This window comes from Crocodylus siamensis, chromosome 15 (assembly GCF_052110815.1).
Source record: "Crocodylus siamensis isolate JL-2025a chromosome 15, ASM5211081v1, whole genome shotgun sequence".
Classification (NCBI taxonomy): Eukaryota; Metazoa; Chordata; order Crocodylia; family Crocodylidae; genus Crocodylus; species Crocodylus siamensis.
Window position 1 is genome coordinate 31,202,925 of NC_143409.1, and position 26,606 is coordinate 31,229,530.

At 47.4% G+C, this 26,606-nt stretch overlaps 1 protein-coding gene across 3 annotated transcripts in view; it reads right to left on the bottom strand.

The window, feature by feature from the left end:
• Window positions 1-26,606, bottom strand: part of SH2D7 (SH2 domain containing 7) — a 43,449-nt gene that overhangs the window by 15,166 nt on the left and 1,677 nt on the right. For all 3 annotated transcript variants that reach the window (XM_090029259.1, XM_090029260.1, XM_090029258.1), the window contains exon 2: window positions 20,149-20,978. The gene's annotated coding sequence lies outside the window, so the exon portion shown is untranslated. The remainder of the gene's footprint in view (window positions 1-20,148; window positions 20,979-26,606) is intronic.

Below are 26,606 nucleotides of genomic sequence, written 5' to 3' on the forward strand. Positions count from 1 at the left end.
CTCAATGCTGTCATTGTTTCAAATATATATATTCTGTCATTTCCCTTTACAAAGGCATTAGGGAAAAAACTTCCCTAATAAATATGATAGCACTTTCTTATAGTCTGGAACAAAGTTAATGCAAATGCACACTGTTGGCACGTCTGCATGTCACTCTACATCACCATACTGATGTGCTATGTAATCTTAGCGACCACATAAGTCTACAAGGCTGCCACCCACCGTCTCTCCTGGGATCTCTGCCTCGGCTGCAGCCTTCCTTTGGCTGCTAGGGACTTCCTCCTGGTCCCCCTGTCAGACCGGAGCATGGGGCTTTTATCTCTGCCTCGCTGCCCAAGCTGGCAAATTGGTATTGGCACATGCTTACAAAGTACGTCCACACTGGCACCAGCTTTTTTTTTCTTCAAGTTTCCTGGCCCTTGTTGGCTGAGACTTGGGATGCCACAACACTGCTGGTGAGTCCTGTGATGTGGCAAACCCACCGCCGTGGCCAAGCTCTTGTGGCTCGGCGTGCCATGGCACTGCCAGCAAGTTCTGTGGCGTAGGGCTCCTGCTGTTGCCACCAGGTCCCCATGGCTCAGCATCTCCCTTGCCCCTGCCACATGAAGGAACCTACTTTATTACTTAAATTTTGGCCACTCTGTAAAGACATACAAATCTAAACAACTCCAAACATTTTAATAGTTGTCATAACTTGTTCAGTGAACAATATTTAGTGCAAGGCACAATACAGATTGAAATAGGTATTACATTTTCTAGATGAAAACCTTTTATAGTTACATATTGGTCATGCTGATGGTCTTAAATTTAGGAAACAGCACTTGATAAAAAAAAAGACAGTTTTTCCAATAACCAAGATATCTGCAATCTGACTCTACCAAAAGAAGGAAGTTAGTCAGAAAAGAATTTATGAGGGTTTCAGGTTAATGACAAAGGTCCATTTAGGTGGATGGAGAATAGAACTTAGAATATATAGAAAGCCAGTCTAGATAGGAGGAGGTGTAGGTGCAGTGGCCATCCTCTTGCTGCCTGGTACAGCTTACTGTTGACAAGCATAGTTTGGTATATACAGATTGGTATATCCCTGATCTTTTGCTTTCAGAACATCTGGGCTTGCGTACTTGAAGCAGTCCTGTTAGCTTAACCTAATGAGAATGTTCTCTCCTGCATGCATAAAAATGCAAAAAACAGGAGCAAATGTGTTCACCATATTAACATATTTGCCATGGAAAGGTGAAGAGCATTAAAGTAGGGTATGTTTGTTTTTTTTATAGAGGGCAGATTCTTCCAAAACTAAAATGCAGTTCTTTTTGGAAAACTGGTTTGTTTGTTTTTTATTATTTTCTTTCCTTTCCTCCTCCCAAAACACCACTACAACACTTGCTGTTTCCGATGCAGTAGAACCACTGTTGTTCAATTTCATTTTGGGCCTTGTATATACACAGAAAAGAATTTGCCCAGTACAAGGCATAAGAGAGAACCAGAGCCACTGCCCTAAAAAAGTCACATTAAAGAGCTTCCTAACAAACTACGAAATCAGCTTGGATTCTGGTGTCCATGTTCTGTTTGCTTCAGAGACCCATTTCAGCTTCAGCCTTAGGTAACAGTAAGATTTAATTTCCAACTATCACAATTTTTTAAACTGTGTTGTGCAATATAGCATTTAGAAAACCTCCCTAATTACACATCTTCAGGGAGAATAGATTGATCTGAGCTGTTCCTCTTCAGTATTAAACATGCCAGGGGCTTTAAATATCTACTTACATCTGCTACTACCTAAATCATTGTTCTTGTAGGAACATTCTGGTCTTGCTTTATTCCTTCAGGCAAATAATATGTTTATCTGTGTGCGTGTAGCATTTTAAAACTTTTTACAACATGATTTTATCTTCTTTTCTTTTTGTAAAGGGAAGAAATAATATTCTCATTTGACTAAAGCCTATTACACTTTGCATTAGGGAACAACTGCTTTTGTTCTTTCATTTGCAAGGAGTTAAAAATAGCTATTGCAAATGGTGAGTATTCATATTTCACAGAAGTGCAGATTATCTGCACTCTTGATTTGGAGCCAAGGCACAAACGCTTTAATCATCAGATCCTTTATTCCAGGTTTCTGGTTTTGTTTTGTTTTTTTTATATGCCCACATTTTTTGGAAGCAACTGCTGAGTTTTTTTTGGATACACAGCTTGAGTCATCTGTGAAGCACCAACAACACCAGGGCTAGACATTCAAAAAGCCTGAGCCTGAATTGATTCAATTTTTGCAGGTTAGACTAACCTGGCGAGGCTGAATCAGTTTGTAACTGTGCAGACTTCCCGGAAATGCAGGCACATGCCTGCTGTAGCTCAGGCTAGAAGCTGGGGGTGCTAGAGCAGCCCTCCCTTCCCTTCTACAGTTCTGAGCTGAGGGGGCGTGGCCAAGCCCTGGCAGGACACTCTGATTAGGAAGGGGTCCCCCCCTCCCCCTGCTCTTCAGCCCAGCCCAGCAGGGAAGTGATAACACAGTGTTTATCACCCCTAACTCAGTGTTTATCAGCCCATTAAGAAAACAGCAAGACATTACTGGCTACCTGTTGCTTCTGCCTTTGTCCTGTCTGCCACAGCATGGACCATAACCAGCATGTGGTATGCTAACTAATGCTGAGAGGTGTCTGTGTAAGGTAAAGGGGATGGGACAATCCCAACTTAGCAAGGAGTGGGAAGATGAAGAGCAGAGAGGAAGCCAGGCATACACCTACAGTCTCTGCTGAGCTCCAGCCAAGGAGCAGAGGGGAGGGACCAGCTCTACTGTAGACAGCGCCCTGTCCAGCCAAGGGGTCTGGGACAGACATTGCATAAACCGGTTTCAGCCATTTTCAAACTGGCTTTTGTGCACTGAACATCTGTTCTGTTCCAGGTTTAAAACACTTTCTGATCACTTAAACTGGTTTATGTGTAATGTAGCCCATGTGATGTGATGTGATGTGCGTGGGAGCTGGGGTGCTAGAGAGTATCCAAAAGATGTCTCCATTTTTTACATCCAAAAACCAAGACAGCTGATATCCCAGTCAATGTTTAAGATTTTTTGGTCTGAAGACTGTGTATGTCTCCTCTGATGCATCTTGTCATTTTTCCTTAAGACCTAAAGCAGATTAGTGCTATGGTGTAGCACTGAGACTAACTTTGCTTCCCTCTTAGCCTGTCCCCTATACTAGAATTTCCAAGGGGACTCTCTGCAGACAGCCTGTGGCTGTCTTCTGCAGTGTATTTAGCAGAAGAATGCTCCCATGGTGGGATCCACAGGTTTTAGTATCCCTTTACACTTGTTTCAGCCTTTTAACTTAGCATAAAAGGGACTGAATGGGAGTGAAAAATCTCACCAGAGAGTTTTGCCATTGGCTTTGGTGGGAGCAGGTTTAGAACTCAAGCATGTTTATTTCTTTCATATGGAAAAATGGAACATGGGAAATAGGACTGGAACGAAAGGTGTTTAGTCTAGCTGGAACTCCACTCGGTGTGGGGGAGAGGAGATGCATAACAGAGCAGTGGAGCAGTCTGTCCCTTTTAAAAGAGAACATAGTAAGCCGCACTGCAGGGTGTTTGGTAGGCAGGGAGTGTCCTATTAAGAGCAAAGCTCCCAGAAGAATAAACATGATTGAGCAGAAGAGCTTGCTACAAGGAGGGGCCAGAGCCAAGGGCTGCCCTCCTAGTGCCCAAGACAGGGCAGAAGGGTTTGGTTTTGTTTATGTTTGCATGTATGTTGCTTAAGGACTGTCTCTTATCTGGAGGACTAGCTGAGGAACATCTTAAGGAGCAAAACCCAGTGCAGAAGGTAGTAGGCTAGGCAACTGGCTTACAATATAGTTTTAACAAATAAATACTTGCAGGACTGAAACCAAGCAATATCCCCTGGAAAAGGCAGAATTAGGTCAGTGCACATGCAAAACTTTTAGGGAATTAATCCATGTTTTGTTAGAGGAGATGAAGTAACTCTCACACAAAATAGAAGGACATGTGAAGGGTATTTTTCCGTTAGCGTTTGTTCTGCTTATTACATTAGAAATATTGGGTCTTGATTTCTTGTTTTGCCAAGAACCAGGTCTAGAAAACTAGTTGGATTGTGACATCTTAAGCAACTGAAACCTAATGAAGTGAAAGGATGATTTTTTTCACTAGACTGCTTTCAAACTAATTGGTCTGATATTCAGCTGATCACCACCAACTTGAAAGGAGTCACACCAGTTTATACCAGCTAAGGATCTAGTTCTGTTTTATACTTGTTTGACCCAGATTCCTTTCAAATGCCCGGGGGGGGGGGGGAGTTATTTTGTTAGATGCTTAACACCCTTGACACCTCAGGTGAAGGCTGAAAAGATTTTGTTCAAGTTCTTTTGTCTTCAAAGACCTCTTCCAGCAAAACTGATTAAAAAAAAAAGTCAAGACATGGTATTTCTAATATAAAAAGTAAGTGTGTGTGTGTAGTTCTAATATAATAAAAGCTTTAGTCTGTCTGTCTGTAATACTTTATTCACACTTTGAGTGGTTGTCTCAGCAGCCAATCACAAGACTGACTGAAACAACCAATCACAGTGCTCTGCACAGACAGAAACACATGGCACAGTGCTGCTGTGACAGCTGGGACTGAGGGAACGGATTGGGGGTGAGCCCCTCCCCCCCCGCCCTGCTCCTTGGAGGCAGTGACGGCATGGGATGCTGGCTGTGCAGCACTGGCCTCACCCTCCGCCCACTTTGGCACATGGGGCCAGATGTGAGGGGGGAGCATGGGGCTGGAGGTGGAGCAGCAGCAGCACAGGGTGGTGTGTGGCGGCGCTCCATCCCCGTCTGCCATTATTTCTGATGGGCCATAGGCACGCGTGTGTGTGCATGTATGTAAAATGGTCATGGGGTGGGGTCCCTAGGGATGGCCATGATGTCCATAGGGCCCTGTGACCTTGCCAGCTTCACCCTACAGGTGCCTTCTATTCTCTCCTGCCACATCTTGATGGTTAAGATAATAGATGGTAGATAGGGAGGCTGCCCTCAAGGTACTATGCAGTCATGGTCCTGGTGGACCCCACTAAACTGTTTAGGTTCTTACACCCCTTGCTGGGTCCCTCTAAGTAAATGCCTCGCAGGACACCCCAAGCCTTATTGGCTAGATGCATGACTCTAAAACTTTCCCTTTCTCACGTTCCATGCCTCACAGATGGTATATAGGTGTTGTCTCCCATGCCCTCTACGCTTAACGGGGTTTGCTGACCCCCATCGCTGCGCCCTCTGGCACTGAGGCTCTGCACGGCACTGGTCCCCAATAGTCTTCCTGGTCTTCCTCCTCCCCAATAGCCTCAGTCTGGTCTACCAGATTAAAAGCAACAACATAAATATGAGCCCCTGGGCTACAACATAACAGCAGCCATAACACTGAAGGTCACACTCTGTCCCTTTAAGAGGGCCAATTTCTCCCTCAACAATGTGTGCTTCTTAGCCCTGGATACTTTAGGAGCTCCTAAACTTCATTAGTCTCACCAGCAGTAGTGCAGGCACCCAGGTAGCTCCATGGAGCTTTTCTGCATGAACTCCACTCCCCCTGGCAGCTGCCAGGGCCCTAACTGCCTTCAGTCCCAGCCCTGGGGCTTATATGGGCCCAGGACCCTGCCTTCTTCCCGTCAGCTGACTGGGTGCAGGTGCAGGCTAATTCCCTGGCTAGCCGGCTGCCACAGTAACCTGCATCTGTGGGGTTTCTGCCTGGCTCCTAGGGCCCTCTCTCTCAGCAGTTTCTGCCCTTAAAGGAGCAGGCAGGCACCTTAGTGCCCTGCAACAAAAACAAATAGATCTTTCAAACTTTTATTCACCAACAAACAAGGACATAAAACAAATTTGCTTTTGCAGATAAGCTGTACTATTTGTTTCATTTCCACAGGAGTTTAATCTGAATAAAGATTGCAGGATACCACGTCATAACTGTTGCTATATTGGGCAAAGCAGGATGTTATAAAGACAAAGCATCAATCTGCACTTGCTATTTCCTTGTTTTTTCTTACTATGTCACAACAACAATGCATTGCTTGCATCCTAATGCAGGAGTGACTGTCTTAATTTGGGATATAGAAAAATTGATGCTCCATTAATTTCTAGAGTGCTGGTAAAGAGCTCCGGCTGCAAATTAATAATGGTTTTCTGTAATTCACAGCTCTGAGGTGACTGCTAGCTCATTGGTATGCAGTTCTGGCTCCACTGTTAATAAATGTCTGTCTCCACATCCTTTCCATTACAAAGAAAATTATCTCCTGTTTTTTGGAGATAATCTTGTCCATTCAAACAAAATGTTATTACAAAGGAGATACTGAAATAACCTGTTTCCCAGACTTTTTGTAAATTATTCATATTTAAGAGAGTTTCTCCCTTTGGCATTTCTTATCTGATTCAGTTCCACAGGGATGGTTTACTATTCAGAGAATCTCTTGAGGCATAACAGGAGCAGAGGTTGTGGCATCACCTTCTTCTACAACTGATGAACCAAACCCTGCAGTTCTTCCTCTGACAGAATTCTTATCAATTTCAGTGGGTGATTTTAAATGCTTAGGACTGAGGGGCTTGATTTGGCATTCACTGTTCCGTCAACAAGTATATATCTTCAATCATTATCAGCACCTCTGACTCATCTTCATGTCAGAAAAATTCTGCTCTTACCATCCTCACCATTTAATCGTCCTATTTTTTTACTGGTTACAGGAAACCATACAATTCTCTCAAGGTATATTAAGCTAAACATGTCTTTTCCAGTAAGACTTTTAACAGACAGAACTCAAAAGAAAAATATGCAGCATTAGTCTGATTTATGAGATGATGTTGTGTAGTCCTAAAATAAATTAATGGGCCCCTAATGCAAACTATGCTCCAACAAATATCCAGGAGGGCTGGGAGTATAAATACAGCATTGAATAAAAAGAGAACATTTCAGGTGAATAGTTACCCACATGCATACACCCTGTATCAAGGAAATAACTGAATGATGTCATTAGGCAGCAGTATTGAGACCAGGTGGCTATTTAAATTAACTGCTTGATGCCCTCAGAAGATTCCAGAATATGCCTGTTTCACCTGCTCTCTTCACAACCCATCGGTTTGTACGGTAAATTCATATAGCAACGAGGCAGCACAGCAGGTACTATGGAGCACTAGCAAGGCAGAGCTAATTGGTATTACATTTTGTTTTAGCTCCCCAAGTAACCACCTTTGCAATTTAGAGCATTTCCAATTATGAATAAAATTTAGTTGCCCTTTTTCAGCTTGTGTTGACATTATACATATTTGCTATTTTCTACATTAATAGAAAGAGACTAGTAAGGCAAATGCTTTTTGTATATCTGTAGTGTGTACATGTCAACCCTGAGCTATTTTCCCCAGGACAAAAACAGGCACAACTCATCCAGGAACAAATGCAGTGTCTACAAATGCCAAGGCTGCAACTGAACTCCAACTAGCTTTGAGTATCAAGGAGAATAAAAAGTCCTTTTTCAGATATGTGGGGAGCCGGAGGAAAAGCAAGGGCAACACTGGACCCTGCTAAACCAGATGGGGCAACTGACAATTGACTCCCAGGAAAAAGCCAACCTATTAAATGGGTACTTTGCATTGGCCTTTCATCAGTCCCATGGGACACCCATGCCTGCTACGGGACAGGGAGGTCCAGGTGAGGGAGATCCCCTGCCCTCCATCAATGCTGACCTCATGAAGGAACACCTTGAGAGGCTGGATACTTTCAAGTCAGCCGGCCCTGGCAGTTTACACCCCAGGGTACTCAAGGAGCTGGCGAGCGTCATAGCTTATCCCATGGCATGGATCTTCGAGAACTCCTGGTGCTCTGGTGTAGTGCCTGAAGACTGGAAGAAGGCCAATGTGGTGCCTGTCTTCAAGAAAGGGAGGAAAGTGGATCCTGGGTATTACAGGCCCAGCAGCCTGACCTCTATACCGGGGAAAGTCTTAGAAAAGTTTATTAAAGAGGCCATCCTTAATGGACTGGCTGACACCAACATCCTGAGGGATAGCCAGCATGGGTTTGTTGCAGGTAGGTCCTGCTTGACCAATCTTATTTCCCTTTATGACCAGGTGACCTATCACCTGAACAAGGGAGAAGAGATTGATGTCATATATCTTGACTTGAAAAAAGCTTTTGATCTGGTATCCCATGATCACCTCTTGGTGAAACTGGCATATTGTGGCCTTGGCTCCACCACGATCCACTGGCTGTGAAATTGGCTCCATGGTCGGACCCAGAGGGTGGTAATTGACAGATGTCAATTGTCACGGTGCCCTGTGACCAGTAGGGTCCCCCAAAGGCTCTGTCCTTGGACCCATATTATTCAGCATCTTCATTAATGATGTGGACATTGGAGTCAGAAGCGGACTGGCCAAGTTCGCTGATGACACCAAACTTTGGGGCAAAGCATCCATACCTGAGGACAGGAGGGCAATCCAGGCTGACCTGGACAGGCTCAGCAAATGGGTGGATGAGAACCTGATGGTATTTAACACTGAAAAATGCAAGGTTCTCCACCTTGGGAAGAAAAACCAGCAGCATCCTTACAGGCTCAGCAGTACTACGCTGGCTAGCACTATGGAAGAAAGAAACTTGGGGGTCATCATTGACCACACAATGAACATGAGCCTGCGATGTGATGCTGCGGCTAGTAAAGCAACCAAAACGCTGGCTTGCATCCATAGATGCTTCTCAAGCAAATCCCAGGACGTCATTCTCCCCTTGTACTTGGCCTTGGTGAGGCCGCAGCTGGAGTACTGCATCCAGTTTTGGGCTCCACAATTCAAAAAGGATGTGGAGAAGCTTGAGAGAGTCCAGAGAAGAGCCACATGCATGATCAGAGGTCAGGAAAACAGACCTTACGACGACAGGCTGAGAGCCATGGGGCTCTTTAGCCTGGAAAAGTGCAGGCTCAGGGGTGATCTATAAGTTTATCAGGGGTGACCACCAGGATCTGGGGGAACGTTTGATCACCAGAGCGCCCCAAAGGATGACGAGGTTGAACGGTTATAAACTACTGCAAGACTGTTTCAGGCTGGACATGAGGAAAAATTTCTTTACTGGCCATTGGAGGTGGTTCAAGCACCTACATTGAACACCTTCAAAAGAAAATTGGCTGCTTATCTTGCTGGGATCCAATGACCGCAGCTGACTTCTTGCCCTTTGGGCAGGGGGCTGGACTCGATGATCTTCCAAGGTCCCTTCCAGCCCTAATGTCTATGAAATCTATGTTCCTAGCCTTAAATGCATGTAATAAGCTGTTACATAAAGCTGAATTTAGCGAAGCTTGCTTGCAGAATAGGTACTAAACATTAACAAGATGGATAGGATACTTGAACATAATACAGAGCTATTATCCCTTATCCTTTTTAACAACACAGCGTTCATGAACAATCCTGAATTTCTGGGTATTTGGATCAAAATCTGAACGTTGTGGCTCAAACCTGAATCTGGCCCACTTGGATTTTTAGTGTGCTTCCTGTTTTCATCTAAGACCAAAGACAGACATGCCAAGACACAGTACTACAGGAAAGGCTGCTCTGGTGATGCTTCCATTTGATTAGAAAAACATAGTAGCATAAATCTCTTGCAAGATCTTCTCTTATGACATTTCCATCCCAAGCTCTGGCCTAGGCCAAATGAATTTGGCTGTGTTTCAGATAACCAACTGAACTGTAAATGCTTACTCAAACTGAACCTGCAATTTCCATTTTAGTTTACTTTCATTAGTTTCTTTTACTCTTATTCTACTTTGACAATGTTTTCTACTCCTTTATGAAAGCAACATACACCCCAGAGGATTTACTTTTCTTTTTGAAAAGAAAATGAAAAGACCTGAGAAGATAAGTAGTAATTACAAGGATCTGAAGGATATTGGATTGTCCAGAACCAGCCTATTCATTATAATAGCTTTTAAAAATACTATCTAGTAATCTAATACACAAAACAGATCAAAAGAAACAATTCCTGCCTGAAGGGGTTACTGTTTAAATCAGGGATGTCGAAGATACAGCCCACAGGCCAGAACTGGCCCATAAAACCTTGTAATCCTGCCCTCAGTACATTCCTGGGTCTGAGCTGACCCACATAGCACATGCAGCACGCACTGGACTGGCTCAGTATGCAGGGTCCAGGACGTGCTAGGCATGGTGCGTGCTTCAGCCAGTTCAGGATCTGTACTTCATATAGCACCCACCCTGGCTGGCCCAGGATGTGCACTGCATCTGGCACACATTGCAAACTGCATGGGGCAGTGCGCCATGTGCCCTTGGCTACATCACACCTGACCTACTCGCTCGCCACGACTAGATGTTCCCAGATGACCCTCTACTCACCTGGATGTGACCCAGTGGTTCTTTGTGGGCCGGATACGACTGTAGTGGTGTATCTTCTGTGGGACTGCTCCCCCCCTACACCCCACCCCTTTCCACTCAGGTCATATTTGCCATTTGTTGGGATGTTGTAGGCCTTTGCCACATGGGCTACCCCACAGTGTTAGGCTGTGGCTTGTGTCCATTCCCTGCTTGTTATAATGTAGGAATATGAAAGAATGTTAACTAAACAGAGAATATAAACTCAAAACAGCTCAGCTTTGTGGCCAGGCAGGGCACTAGTGCCTCGCTGCCCCAAGCTTCTTCCCCCTTTCTGGGGAGTGTGAGCTACTTCAGGCATTCTGCCCCCTCTCCTCTTCTTATTCCTTGTGAATGTACTGTCTCTGGGCGGACCCTCTGCAGGTTGGCACTGGGCCAGTTCTGACTTTGCTTTGGGGTGGCCACTCTCACACCCCCATGAAGCATGTGCTTCCTCCCAGTCACCTGCTGACAAGTCCCCAGTCCACGGGCATCACTGGTGATCCCATATGGCTGAGACACTGCTTTGGGGAGCCCTTCCCTAGTTACCCACTGTGACAGGTGTGCCTCTTCAGGGTCCGTCCACTAGTGACTCCGCAACACCAGTTATGGGCCAACCACCCACCTTCTCGCCTGCCATGCCTTGTTGTTACTTGCTTAATTAGAGGATGTTAATTAAGCAGGAGGCTGCCCGTTTTCTGCCCCAATGCCTGGGGCACTATCTGCAGCTCCTTTCCTCCCCTTACACCACAGCCCAAGCCTCATGGATGTACCTGACATTGTTCAGGTCTGTTCCACTCTCACAATCTGCACTCTACCCGTGCCCTTGGTTGTCTCACAGCCTGCACCTCACCGGTGCTCTGGCTTGTCTCTTGCAACTTGTGCTACACAGGCACTCTGGCTTGTCTCTCACAACTGTGGCCCTCTGGCACTCATCAGTTGCTGCCCCCTTGCTTTGGAGCTTCTCATGCTGCCCCCTCTCTGGGACTCCTCATGCTGCCCCCTCTCTGGGGCTCAGGTGGCCGTACCAGGCCCCAAATCCGCCCCTCAGGGTCTCAAACCCCCTGCTGGGCTTATGCGGCCTCAGCCTTGCCTGGCCTCCGATTCTTTGCTTCCCTTCTCAGGACTGGGGTCAGTGCACCCCCAAATGCTGCACCCTCTCTGGTGCCGGGGTCCCCACACTACCGTGGAGCCCCCATGAGGCCTCTTCCAACCCCTAGTAGCCTCACCCGGTCCTCCAGTCTAAATAGTGAACACAAAAAAACCACAAGCCCCTGGGCTATAACATAAAATCTAAGCCGTCCGGCTAGAACCACATTCAATTCCTACCAGGGAATTCCCCACCGCATAAGAGCAATCAGGAGCAGCTCGTGCAGTCAGGCTTCTTCTCGCTGTTTGCTCTGGCAGAGCTCCTTTTCCCTTGGCTGCCAACAGGACACTGCCTGCCTGGCCTCAGCCTGGGGTTATATGGGAGCAAGGCCCTGCCCCTTCTGGTCAGCTGACTCCCACTGGTTACCCTCGCAACCCACAGCTGGATTCCTTAGTTTATCGCTCCTCAAGGAGCAGGTACCTCAGTGCCCTGCTACACCCCCTGTGGGCGCCCCCTGGGTACCTGTTGCCAGCTCTGCTGGGCTCGGGTTTTCAGGCAGGGGCTCCAGGTGTGTGCTTGGCCCTTGCTGTGCCAGAGGGTGAGCCTGGATTGGTGCTGCCTGCCACAGAGACTGTCAGCAGCATCTCTCTGATGCTTCCAGCAAGCACCATACTAATTTCTGCTCCCCAAGTCTTTCCTGGTTGAAATGCAGCTGGTTCACCAGCTGCTGCCTGGGGCACAGCCAGATGTCCATCCCTTGTGGCATGCATAGCCTGCACCTCCTTGGCTTCTCCCATAGCAGGGAGAGTGTTCAGGGCTCTGGAAGGAGTCAGAACAGCTGGGCCTGTTTCAAGTCCTTTGGCTGCTGTTCCCTCGCCCCCATCTCTGACACACTTTTGGCCTATCACCCTGGTGGCAATCAGGAGTGCACTTCAAGCTGGTACGGTGCCAGTTTGACCATGTGAGTGTCAAGCATCTGTGCCACCGTGGGCAGGTGAGTTGGATGGGGTGCTGTTACAGGCTGGCACTGCATGTGCTGAGTCCATCATGTTGGCTGCAGGAAGGTGCAGTCCATGGGCCTGATCCAGCCTGTGGACTTGCCCCATACCCCTCATCCATCCCATGGGGCCAAGTAAGTTTAACTTCTCTAGTCTAAATTGTAAATATGACACTAACTGTGAGAGGCACACAGCATGAAGACAATGAAGATGGTGCATGAATGGAGGAATTTCCCAATAAGATAATGGAGATACTCAGAAGAGGTGTGTGCATATGTATGTATAGATTATGTACAGACAGAGATTCATGTATATGCCTGAATATATACACTAGCATGTAGTACGATTGTTTTTGTTTAATTACTGCCGTGTCTAATGACCAGGGATCTGGGTTTTCTGTTTCCCACAGAAAAAATGGAGAAAACCACAGAGTCCCTGTTTTTATTGGAGAAAACACGTATTTCTCTTTTTAACAGAGAAATCCACGGATTCTCCACTTTTGCAAAGAGTTCTTGCAGGCTGGCACAGCTCCAGCCTGCAGAAGCCAATTGCAAAAAGGGCAGGGAAACCCCCAGCCCTGGCCAGAGGGGGAGGAAGAAGGGGGAGGGTGAGGACTGAGCCTCTGATGCAGCCAAGGCTGGGCTCAGGCTCAGATTTGCCCTTTGCCCCTGGATCATAGAGGTAAGTGGGGCTGTGGGGCAGGGCTGGGGAAGATGGTTGGGGCCTGAGGGAGTGGGGAGTGCTGCCGGCCCCAGACAGCACATCGCAGCTGGGAGCAGGGCCAGGGGATGAGGGCAGGGGTGCCCCTCTGTGGGGGGGCTTTGCAGGCAAATGATGCGGGGTGCACACATGCTGCCCGGCCACCTGCCCAGTAGGGGAAGAGGGATGCTGGCATGCAGCCGGAGCACAGCTCCATGGCTGTCTCTGCAGCCATGATGAGGGATGGGGGCATGGGGGGGGGCAGGGGCTTGGGTTCGCATGCGGTGGCCACTGCCACTTACCTGGACGGACGTGACGGCGGTGAAAGCTGCTGCCTACAAAACCTCCTGCTGCCGCCACTCAGCCATGCCCGGTGCTGTGCAGCCAGCCGCTGAGTGGCAGTGGCAGTGTGGTTGTGGCCAGGCAGCACGCAGCCATTCCCACCACCACCCTTTGCCGCACTGCTGCTGCAAGCTGCACAGCTCTGAGCATGGCTCCGCAGCTGCAACGGGAGGTTTTGTAGGCAGTGGCTGTCACTGCCATCACAGACGGCCGCTGCCACTTGCCTGTGGGGCCACCTGTGCCAGTGGTGACTGCCACTGCATACAAAACCTCCCACTACCACCATGGAGCTGTGCCTGGAGCTGTGCAGCCAGCGGCAGCGGAGTGGGGTGATGGTGGGGATGGCTGTGTGCCACCCAGCCACCACCATGCTGCCACTCCCTCCTGGCAGCCAGCTGCATAGCTCCAGGCATGGCTCTGTGGCAGCATCAGGAGGTTTTGTAGGCAGCAGCCATCACCGCTGTCACAGCCTTCCAGGTAAGTGGCAGCAGCTGCTGCGTGCGAGCCCTTGCCCCTCCTCCACCCCCCCATCCTTCACTGTGGCTGCAGAGCCCGGCACAGAGCTGTGTTTTGGCCACATGCCAGCCTCCCTCTCCCCCACCCTTGGACAGGTGGCCAGGCAGCATGTGTGTAGCCTGCAAATGGCAAGCACCATCACACGCACCCTGCACCGCTTGCCCACAAAGCCCCCCTACAGAGGGGCACCCTTGCCCTCACCCCTTGGCCCTGCTCCCAGCTGCAATGTGCCGCCTGGGCCCGGCAGTACCCCTTACTCTCTCAGCCCCCAACCATCTTCTCCCCGCCCTGCCCCACAGCCCCCAAGCCCCACTTACCTCTAGGATCCAGGGGTGAAGGGCACGGCTCTGTGGTGGCAGTGCTTGCCCACAAAGCCCCCCAGCCTGCATGCAACTGCCACCACCCTGCACCACTGCGGAGCTGTGCAGCCGGATGCGGGGCATTCTGCTGCATGCAAGCCCTATTTCACCTCCCGCCTGGATGGCACATATGTGGCCCACACACGGTAGTTGCAACTATGCTGGCCTTGTGCCACTTGCCCTCAAAGCTGTACAGGTGGCCGTGGGATGGTAGCGCAGGGTGCAGAGGCAGAGTTGCAGTGGCGGCCTACATGTGCGAACCCCCTGTCAGGCCAGCTGGCATGCGTGTGGCCCAAAGGGTGGCACCCGTGCCCTCACCCCTGGCCCTGCTCCTAGGAGTAGGCACAGAGGCACTCTCCCCCCTTTCTTGATCTACACCCCCAGCACCTTCCCTTTCCCCCAACCTGCCCCGCCCCTTCCCCCCACACACACTTACCTGCTGGGGTGGGTGTCAGTGTCTGTGGGTCTGGGGAGCTGTTGCAAGGGGCATCAGGAGGGCTGTTGAGACTGTGGGGAGGGAGTGCAGGGTACCAGCAGGGCTAGGGGTCTGTGGGGGGGCCTTTAATTTTTATCACGGATTTTGGGTTTTTAATCAGAGAATTTGTAATTTTTAATCGGAGAAAACCAGGATCCCTGCTAATGACGCTAATTGAAATCAAGATCCCATTGTGCTAGTCACTGTACAAACAAATACATAGGGGACAAAAAAAATACATAGGGGGCAAAAAGAAGGTACCGGGTAACATGGGGCTCCTGCAAGACATGCCAGGAAATCTGGTCGTCACACCAGATGACAAAGCTAACCTATTTAACAACTTCTTTACCTCCATTTTCCTGAGCAGGGACTGGATCAACCCCCCACCGGGACCCCCTCAGGCCCCAGGGGAGGCACACCCAGGCCAAGGTTCAGTGAGGATCTAGTCAGGGAACTTTTGGAGGGACTGGACGTATTTAAATCAGCTGGTCCAGATGATCTCCCCCCCCCAGAGTGCTGAGGGAATTGGCAGAGGTCATTGCGGGACCCCTGGCACGGCTTTACGAGCACTCATGGTGCTCTGGTGTGGTGCCAGAGGACTGGAAGAGGGCCAACATGGTTCCCATCTTCAAAAAAGGGAGGAAGGAAGACCCAGGAAACTATAGGCAAGTTAGTCTTACCTTGATCCTGGGTAAGCTTTTTGAGAGAATTATCCTGGAATATGTCCATGAGGGGCCAGCAGGGGAGGTTATGCTTAGGGCCAACCAACAGGGATTCATTACAGGCAGGTCCTGTCAGACCAACCTGGTTGCCTTTTACGATCAGTTCATAAAATCCTTGGACGCAGGTGTCTCAGTGAACATAGTCTTTCTGGACTTTAGGAAGGCCTTCAACACTGTCTCTCACCCCATTCTGATTAAAAAATTAGGTGACTGTGGCGTCGATGCCTACACAGTCAGATGGGTCACAAATTGGGTGGAGGGCCGCACCTACAGAGTGGTGGTGGATGGGTCATTTTTGAGCTGGAGGGATGCGGGCAGTAGGATTCCCCAGGGCTCGGTCCTCAGGCCTGCACTGTTCAACATCTTCATCAGTGACTTGGACGAGGGGGTAAAAAGCACCCTGTTCATATTTGCTGATGACACTAAGATGTGGGGGGATCTGGGCACGCTAGACGGAAGGCATAGGCTGCAATCAGACCTAGACAGGTTACAGGGGTGGGAAGATGAGAACAGGCTGAGTTTCAACACTGACAAGTGCAAGGTGCTGCACCTGGGGAGGAAGAACCAGCAGCATGCATACAGGGTGGGGAACTCCCTTCTCGTCAGTGCAGAGGCAGAAAAGGATCTTGGAGTCATCATTGATGCCAAGATGAACATGGGCCGGCAGTGTGGGGATGCAGTCAGGAAGGTCAACCATATCATGCATCCACAGATGCATCTCGAGCAGGTCCAAGGAGGTGATCCTCTCCCTCTATGTGACACTGGTCAGGCCAGTTCTGGGTGCCGCACTTCAAGAGGGATGTGGACAACATGGCAAGGGTCCAGAGAAGGGCCACATGCATGATCGGGGGCAGCAGGACAGGCCAGACGAGGAGAGGCTACAGGACCTGAACCTGTTCAGCCTCCACAAGAGAAGGCTGAGGGGGGATCTAGTGGCCATTTACAAACTAGTCAGAGGGGACCAGCAGGCACTGGGGCAGTTCCTGTTCCCCCGAGCACTACCAGGAGTGACTAGAAATAACGGTCACAAGCTGGCAGAGAGTAGATTCAACCTAGACATCTGGAGGCACTACTTCACTGTCAGGGCGGCTAGGATCTGGAACCAACTTCCAAGAGAAGTGGTGCTGGCTCCTACCCTGGGGGTCTTTAAGGGGAGGCTGGATGAACACGTTGCTGGGGTCATTTGACCCCAGTACTTTTTCCTGCCATGGCAGGGGGTCGGACTTGATGATCTGCTCAGGTCCCTTCCGGCCCTACTATAGCAGGGCACAAAGGTGCCTGCTATTTTGAGAGCAGAGATAAGGACCCAGGTGCAGGTTGCCAGGCCAACTGGTTAATGAGGGTAAGAACTTACACCTGCCTGGTCAGCTGACCAGAAGGGGCAGGGCCTGGTGCCTATATATAAATCACAAGTCTGAGGCCAGGGGGTGTGGGCTGCTGGCTGCCAAGGGAGAGAGAACTCTGCCTATGTGAGTACAGGGGAGAAGCTGGACTGCACAAGCAGGCTGATACTGGGGAAGAGACGGAGTACCCGTTGGATGGCTCGAAGGATGTTACAGCTGAGCGGCTAGAATTTACGTTATAGCCCAGGGGCTTATGCTTTGTGTTTGTGGTTTACACCAGAGGACTGGGTGAGGCTATTAGGGGTTGGAGGAGCCAGAGAGGGCACAGCATCTGGGAGTGCACTGACCCCAGCCCCAGGGCAAAGGGGAGCAGAGAATTGGAGGCCAGGTAAGGCTGAGGCTGCCTGAGCCCAGCAGGAGGTCAAGACCCCAAGGAGGAGAGTTGGGGCCAGGCATGGCTACAGCCACCTGAGCTCCAAGGCTGCCACAACCCCAGAGCAGGGGGCAGCGTGATAAGTGCCCCAGAGAAAAGACGGGTGATGGGAAGCCCCAAGGCAAAGGGGGCAGTGGTTGATGAGCGCCAGAGGGCGCGGTGGCAAGATGAGGGCCATGGAGAGCCCGAGCGCCAGAGAGGGTGCAGAGAGCAAGACTGACCAAACAACGTCTGGTACATCTGCGAGGCTTGGGGTGTGGTAAAGGAGTGGTTGGAGCCACGCATAGCCCATAAGGCTGAGGTGCCCAGGAACACCCATTAGCAGAGCCGGGCTAAGAGGATAACCGTGTCCAGGAGAACTGAAGAGGCAGCCTCCCTAATTACATAATTGACATCAAAGATGTCACGGGCGAGACTGAGGGTACATCGTAGACTGGCTGGACACGGTAAGGGGCACTGGGGAGAGCATGGCAAGCCCTAGGGAGTTACTCCTGTTACATCTACCAACTATGAAACTATAAGAGGAAGAGCCAGACTCTGTCCCAGAAAGGTTATAATACAGACAAATAAGGTGTGCAAGAAAATTATTTGAGACCTAGAGATTACAAGTTTCATTTGTCAGGGGTATGAAACCTCTGTAGTTCCTAATGGAGTTAATGGAAACTGAATTGTTTAGGGTCTTATTAATGTGCTCAGCATCACACAGTAATAGGTAATATAGCCAGGAATCTAAAACAAAATTTCCAAGTCCCAAGCCAGTACCTCAGCCACAGGACTTTCTACCTTCTCTCTCTGAAGGTTAAATTCCTGTAGGAATCTAAATGAGTGGGATGAGAAAGGACACAGAGGGCTTTATTACATGTTAATTTTAGGTGGCTCCTGGAGCTCTTAACTCCTTGATTGTGGAGTGAATTAATTAACATTAATGTGTGAATCTAGTTTTAAGTACCCTTTAGGCAGCTTAAAGTTATACCAGTCCAGGGCAGGTTTATCTGTGATCTGTGTTACACAGCTGATGTTACACTAACATGTGGCTACACTAGGCTACGCATTGGTGTAAGCTCCCCTAGGCCCCCTCCTCCCCACCAGCCCTGACTGCCTCACTGCCCCCCTGAATTGGGCCTACTGTCCCTCATCCCCCAGCTCCCCAGATTACCACTCACCCCCTGTGTTCCCCATCTTACTTGTGGCTGCCAGTAATGTCCTGGGGAAGCAGACAGGGAAGGGGAACCCATCGCCCCAGCTGATGCTGCCACTGTTGTTGCCACTACCACTGCCACCACCCCTCTCTGTCCGGGACTAGAGCATGATGTGCTTGCTCTGTTTATTCCAGAAAATGAGGGATGTGGAGATGGCTTTGGAGGACAAGTATGGAGCACAGTGTTACCTGTTTCATCTTCTGTGCTTCTTAGTGTTATGGCAACTCTGTACTGCTTAATCAAATATCCACTTACCCAGCCATCAGAAGATTCCCTCATTGGATAGGATCACCAGGTAGTCTAAACACACAGTAATGGTTTTAACATTATCCCTTTTCTAGCAATGGTCTGTGTTGTTGAGGCATTCTTATGCTACAGTGACCTTTGACTGTAAAAACAATCCCTATTGGACAGTTTCGCATTTAAATTATGGACAGGACTATTTCTAGGATTGTGTGTTGCACAGATGCAGCTTTTGGAACAGAGGCCAGGGAGGTAGGACTCTTGGATTCTGTTGTGACCTCTATTAATGACTCTAATGTGTAACTGAGAGCATGTCACTTAAACTAACCAGTCTAGCCTAAGCCACTCCATGTGCCAGTTTCTGTCTGTGAGGGTGATGATGATAATACTATATGCTAACCTCACAATCACACTTCATAAAGCTGTTTAGAAACCTGGATGAAAGCTGCTATGTAAATGTACATTATTCTGGGTGGCCTTTGATCCTAGATTTTCTGGATATTGAGCTTACTTAAACTAAAGGACACTTTGTACCAGTGCAGGAATGTTATGCAAATCATCACATTAGCCACTGCGTAAGAACAAGTGCTTTCGTAAATCCTAATAGGAAAAATGCAAATATCTACGCATTACAGAGAGGTGATGTCATAAAATATTCTAAAACCAAAGAACAGAAAATCTGCAAAATGTAAAGTCCCTGACATATGGTGTGGTGACCCTCCAGATAGGCCTTAGCCCCTCTATGTTACTATGCAGGTAATGCTCTGATTTTACTTAAAACTCTTCATTCACTTTATATCACAAGATATGGGCAAAGACACACAACACAAAGGCACTTACATAGGACCAAAACAGCCTGCCAGTTACAGAACCTATGGACAGACATAATGATATGCTGTTTCAAGGAGGAAGGGGAAAGATACTGGTTGAGAATACATGTCAATCGAAAGGGTGTAACCATTTAATCTTTCTGCTTCTATAATAGAGGTATAAGTGGATTAAATTACTGTAGCTTTAAACATGAATGGAACAGATTTAAAGCTTCTGCAGTTTAACTACATTTATACCTCTTTTAATTTTTTTTGTTTTCTAGTGTATAAACCAGGTTTTCATGGATCATAGAGTGAAACTTTTGAGGTCCATTCATGTATATCGGGACCTTTTCTAATCCCCACTGCCATGTAATATATGAAATTGCACAGGAAAAGAAGACGAATATGTAGAAATATTGTTTGTGCCCATGCTAAATTTTTTGCCTACTCTTGTTCTGCAGTTTGGTCCTCATCCTAGTCCCAGTTCTGACCCACTGTAACTTCCCGTGCCCTTCTCCTGAGCATCGCACATTTGGGTTCTTTAATTACCTTGCTGTTGCTCCTTAGGCTTTATGGCCAGGCTATTGGGAGTGGCCTCGGGTCAGATCCCCAGGGGTGTCATCTGCCACGCCTTTGATAAGAAGTTTCCAGTTGGGAAGATGATGTCTGGTCCTGCCCCCCGGTCCTTTCTCTTGGCCATCCTCACAACTGCCTCTTCGTGGGGCTCCACGTCCCCTACACCCCGCCTAATGCCAACTGTGATGTTGCCTGTCAGGGCCCATGTTCGGGTTGTCTCCAGTGCTCAGTTCCTTGGGGCTGCGGTTGCCGAGCACTCTCCAAGGCCCCTCTTTGCTCTTTGGCTTATGCAGAGCCGGGTTCTACCTGGGCTGCTGCCTCCCTTGACACATCATTGACCCCCTGAGTTCAGTACCTGTCGCCAGTCGTTCGGGTCAGGGTCCCATCCTCATTGCATTTGCTGACGTCCCAGTTGCTGTGGCTACTGGCTGTGGTCCATACCAGGTCCACCAGCAACTCCTTGGGCCACCAAGCCTCCTCCTCCAGATCCTCTGGCTGTTCTGACCCCTCTGGGCCAGCCGGGGATGCTCTTTCCAGACCCCCTGGCTTCCTTCCGGTTGAGGCTTTTCTGCCAGCTTCAGCTGCCCGCCCAGCCAATCACCCAGGTGGATGTGGGAGCCATTCCCGGCTCCGCCATAGGTTTTTCCTTTGATCTTCGACTGCAGCGGCTCCAGCCGCCCCGGTTTCACTTTCGCTGTGATTGGCTGTTGGTGCAGCATCCTGCTGCCTCTCTCCTGATTCTGGTGAGTTTTCCTCACACCCTCTTTCTCAGATGTTCCACTCGGAATCAATGATAGATGACACTAAGTAAAAAAAATGCTTTGTAAAAAAATAGAACCCTCATCAATTTTGATTTGCAGATTATTTTCTGGCACTATTCCACCTCTTTTATACAAATAAATAAAAATTATATTTCTGTTAATTTTTCCCTAAAATCCTGCTCAGTCTTGCTGTCAGCCATCTTGAAACAGCTGATTCAGATCACAAACACATAACTAGATTCTCATGCTGCCTTTCAACTTTGCTTCCCTCCCCTTCACTGAGTCATGTAATAGTTGCCTTTTCTAAATGAAAACAGTTCTTGACAAAAGTTACATTTTAAAAAAATACAATTAATATCTTTCTTGACAACCTATATATCTTTCAGACTGAGCTCAGAAAGCAAAATTAGATCTTGCCCACAAAAAATATCAGTCACTCTTAATACAAAACCCAGAAAATGTAAAGTTACATTTCTATACATGACTTTTCTTGCTTTGATATGCTGGCCTTTTCAGGGTACAGTTCTCATTTTTGAGAAAAGAGCAAGATTTACAGTGGTGAATGTGAAACAGTAAAGTAGCACCACCTAGTGGTTTTATAAAATATCAGAACATTTAAGGTATGTTAAAAGTTCAGTTGCTCTGACCGTTTCCAACCAACTAAAACACAGTATATACCATTTTACTCTTTGGGTGATGAACTGATAACTAATGAAGGGGTTTGTTTTGAAAACTGGGTAAACGTAATATTCATAAGGGACCTTAATGTGACCTAGAGCAGGCCTAAAAGTATGTGTGGTGGGGAGGAAAAGTGTTGGACAGCAGTCCAGGGATGCATCCAGGTTCCAGAGACAAAGTAGAAATGGTGATTTCTGGTTACCACCACGTTTGCAATTGTGAACATGGGGCTGCCAGCAGCAGCTACCTTTTTTTTTACATCCCAGTTCACCAAGTCAGCACTTGGGGTGGTTATCCCCTATTGTGGTCCCCCTGCCCCCCACCTCCCCCATTCCCCAGTTGCACCACTGGTATAAGAACTAGAGCATGATGTGCTCTGTTTATCCCCAGCCACAGTAATGGTCCATAGAAGAGCATTCTAATAAGGGTAAATTAAAACAACTTGCAACTTCTTTGGTTCCTGCTGTAAAAAGGGCATAGTGAAATTTTTGCTTCCTGCTCTCCACAACTTTGTGCTCTCTGGGTCCGCCCCCACAAATTGAAGCACTGTAGCACTACGGAGAAGTGCATTAACAGATGGCAAAGGCTCCTGTAACAATTATCTTGGCAATTATCTTTGGCAAAAAATTATCTTTGCCAGTAACATGTAAAATGAAACTATTCGGTTAGACAAGGGATTCTCAGCCAGGGTGCCACAACCTGTTTACACACATAGGTGTTCAAACATGATTTATAAGATAAACCCAGAGATGCCAAATAGGAATCCAGTGTTAATAAACATTCTGACCTGTTGTGGTCTTTCTGGCCACAGCCAGACAAGTATTGATGTGCGGTATGTGGCTGCGGGGCCACAAACTGCACACGCAGGCACTCCCCACGCTGCTACGTTGCAGGGGGGGCAGGGAGGTGTTGTTGACTCCAGGAGATCCTGAGAGAAATGAGTAAAAACTAAAAGCTGGCATTTTCAAAGGTGTTCTTCAAGTCTAAAAAAGGTTGAGAACTACTGTGTTAGACACCCTGAAATCAATAGAGCTAGTTTAGCCCCATGCTGCAGTATTGCAATCTGGACTCAAACTTTGATACTATGAGTTGTGGCTGTCCTGCTCTGAAAACCAGAAGCAGCAAGTTTTTAAAAATAATTTCTGAAAATGTCCAGGTTTCAATGGAATTCATACTAAACTCCAGTAACTCAGAATATGTAAGACAAGAATTGAAGGCTCAGTTTCAGTTTTCCAACATACGTGCAGCAGTGGGTACTTGAATCATTCTAACTTTGGAGGTATGATCTCACTTTTACCAGGTGTAAAATAATGTTAGACTGTTTATAATTTACCAGTTTCATGTACTTGTGTAAACACCAAAGCATGAGCCATAGGATATGCTCTATTATCCTTGTACTTTTGTATTTAATAGCATGCTCTAGATCAGAGGTCATCAATTTCTGGTCTGTGGAGCCATTCCATTTGGCTTCCCATAGGTCAGGAAATTTGGCAGTGGTGGAATGGTAGTGATTAATATAGCCATCCTCCCCACTGCCAAATTTCTAAGCTCCAAGCCATGCTGGGCTGGTCATTGAGGTCAGGCTATGCCCTGCTCCCCCTCCCTCCTTGCACAACTGGATCAGGGCTGGGCCATGTCCTTTCCCACCCTACAACTGGATCAGGACCGGGCCACACCCCAACCCCACCATGGGCTATCCTCCCTTCCACCATCATGGGGCTGGGTCAACTACCCTTCCCCTGTAGGGTGGGTTGGGGCAAGGCTGCCTACTGCCCCCTTCTATGGAATGGATGGAGCCTGCCACCCCCATTCTGGGCACCAGATCAAACCACTGGCTGGATCCAGTGGTTCTAAGCTTTTTAGATTCAAAGCACCCCTTGAAAAATGCCAGCTTAATTTTTCTTGTTTCTTAAGTACACAAAAATACAGAGCGAACAATTCAGAAAGACCAAAACTGGTTAGAATGTTTTTAACACTATCGATTTCTATTTGAAAACTCTAGGTTAATCTTGTGAATGCCTGGCAACCCGTGGCACCCTTTAGGGAACTCAAGACAATCCAGGGTACCTCTCTTGCATCTGTTTTCTAGAGCTGAAAATTTAAAAGCCAAAGCATATGCACTGAATATAACCTCCATGGAAAATATTTAGTTTATAATAAAATATTGTTGTGATACTGAAGTATGTTGCCATCACTTATTAGTCTACATCTGGCTTACATTTGTAGAAAAAGGACATGGATGAAATAAGGAACATATCTGCCTAAGAAGGGGAACTTTCCGTTTCTGTGAATTAACTGTAAACACAGTGTGTTGAAGTTCTCCTGGTATGTGTTGTAAGTGAGAAAGCTGTACAGCAAGAAAGAAAGAAGAGAAGTATTACAGAAAGTCTTGAGGGCCTAGGATCTGATTCTGTGAGTTAGCTTAGAGGCATACATATATGTTGCCTGCTGATGCCAAGAGGAGCTAAGGGTGCTCATCACTTCATGGCTTGGGACAGAAATTATACATAAACACCTGGTATACATGATCAGAAGCTGGTTCAGATCTAACACAACAGAAGTTCAGTGGACATAAACCACTTCCAAAATGGCCAAATCTGGTTTAAGATAAACCTGGATGGATGTCATATCAGACTTCACTGATTTAGGTTAAATCAATTCATTGAACTTCTGTCCCAGATCTCCCCCAGATTCAAGTTAACTCACAGTCCTGCAGCATCCTGGGATGGTTTGCACCCCTCCTGCAAACTCCCCCTTGTAGGATGGGCAGGCTAGCCTTGACTCAAGCTGTCTCCTGCAGACAAGCAGAGCGGGGAATGCTCTAATGCCCCCCAGTTTCTGGCCTAGGCCTCTGCAGGCATGTGGCTGCATTTCCATAATCAAAAGTGAATGAATGCCTGTTCACTTGCTTATCAGTTCAGTCTACGTAGCTTAGACTAACCTGTGAAGATTGAATCAATTCAGCCTTGGGCTTTTTGACTGACTGTACTTTACTTATTAAGCCAAAGATCAGGCTTAGAAGTCACCTATGTACCCATGTGACCTAGCCTCCGTCCCCTTCCTTTCTCTTTCCTCTCTCTCTTTTCTTCTTTCTCCCTCCCTGTTCCTTTCCCTTTTCTTTTCTCTCTTCTTCACTCCGCCTCTCCCCCCAGCTCCCCGTTGGATGTGGTCGTCCTCACTGGCAAAGGACGAATAACACTTAGCGTATAGGGTTAGGGCCATTGCTGACATGTTAATAAAAATAAAAAGACAAGCTCTGTGAGATTAAGCATATCTGAATCAATGAGATAAGAAAAGGGTAATCAGAGACTTCTACAGAAGCCCTAAAAACTGGGAGGCAGGCAGTGTGATATGTTGTTTGATAGATGATTTCTTACAAGGAAGGGCAAGATCCTGTGAGATGCTGAGTGCTTTATACATTATACTTTTATCGGACTCTTTGGAGAAGAAAATATTAAACAGTACGTGTTGAAGAAATTACATTTACCTTTTTGTTAAGCAAATCAGCTTTCTTTCCTCTCATGTCTATTAACAAAGCTTCAGCCTATTGTGAAGCCTTGCTAACCATCGTAAGATATGCTCCCCCCCAATCAGTCTATTTTAAATGGTGTCTAGATATACATGTGGTTAAGCAGAAATATACGTCTAATGTCAGTTTTGGGAATTCCAGAATTTCAGTCTTTGGTGACTTTCACTTCATTTTAGAACTGGTCAGGAAGTGACTTTCTCTCTGTTTTGATTTCAATAGCTGACTTACCCAACTTTCCCTATTAACAGGGCTTTAGTTATTTGTTAACTCAGTACTGTTTTCTTATCAGATGATGCCATATGAATATCTGAATTAGTGTCCTAGCCCTCCCTCTGCGTATTAACCTGGGATCTAGAATCAGAAGCACTGACTGCTAAGACAGTATCAAATCACCAGAACAAGATGGTATTTATTGATAGAAACTACAAAAAAAATAGAGTTGTCCATCACAGGGATGAAAAGGACTTCTTAGGAAGGAGCCAGTCATGCTTTTGTAAACTGTAGTTATGTCTAGCTAATATAGTCGTGTTCTTTGGGAGCAACAACACACAAGCAGATCAGGGTATCTGATTGACCCAGTGCATCTGGACTTTCAAAAAGCTTTTGATAAAAGTCCTGCATCAAAGGCTATTATGGAATGAGGTTGTAAGGGCATGTGCACACCAGATCAGCAACTAGCTGAAGAACAGAAAGCAAAGAATAGGTATAGATAGTCACTGCTCACCATGGAGAAAGGTAAGCATTAGGGTCCCCCAAAGGTCCTTTCTGCAGCTTGTGCTATTTAACTTTTATAATTGACTTCAAAAGGGGGCTGAATGATGATGTAGCCAAGTTTGCAAATGGCACCAAATTATTCAGCATGATAAAAAACAAAGCAGACTGTGAGGAATTGCAGAGACATCTCAGAAAATGTAGTGAATGGGTCACAAAGTAGCAGCTGAAGTTCAACATTGATAAATATAAAGTTGATGTGCATAAGAAGGAATAACCTGAGATGCACATGCACTATGTTGGGCTCTATATTGGCTATTAGTACTCAAAAAAGAGATCTTCGAATTACTGTAGAAAGTTCTCTGGCAGCATTGACTTTGTTCATCAGCTATCACAGTGACAAATAGGGTACAAGAAATTAAGAAATATATAAAAAAGTCATTCTGCCACCGTATGAACCAGGGCTGTCTAACTGGTGACCTGCACCATAGAAGTGGTTAGTATACAGCCTCCCCAGGTTCCCACTTGGCTACACCTGCCTCTATTGCTCTGACTGCAGCAGCATTAGGGGTCTCAGGGCTCCTGCCTCAACCCTCAGCTTGTTTCATGCCTGCCCCAGGGGGTGGGGCAATGTGGTAGCTGCCTATAGTGCTGGGGGAGCTAGTAGCCCAGAATGCCCAGGTAGCATAGTGCAACTGGGGTACCCAGAGGGAACTGAAAGTAAGATGGGGTGCCATGCTGCAGAGGGGCAC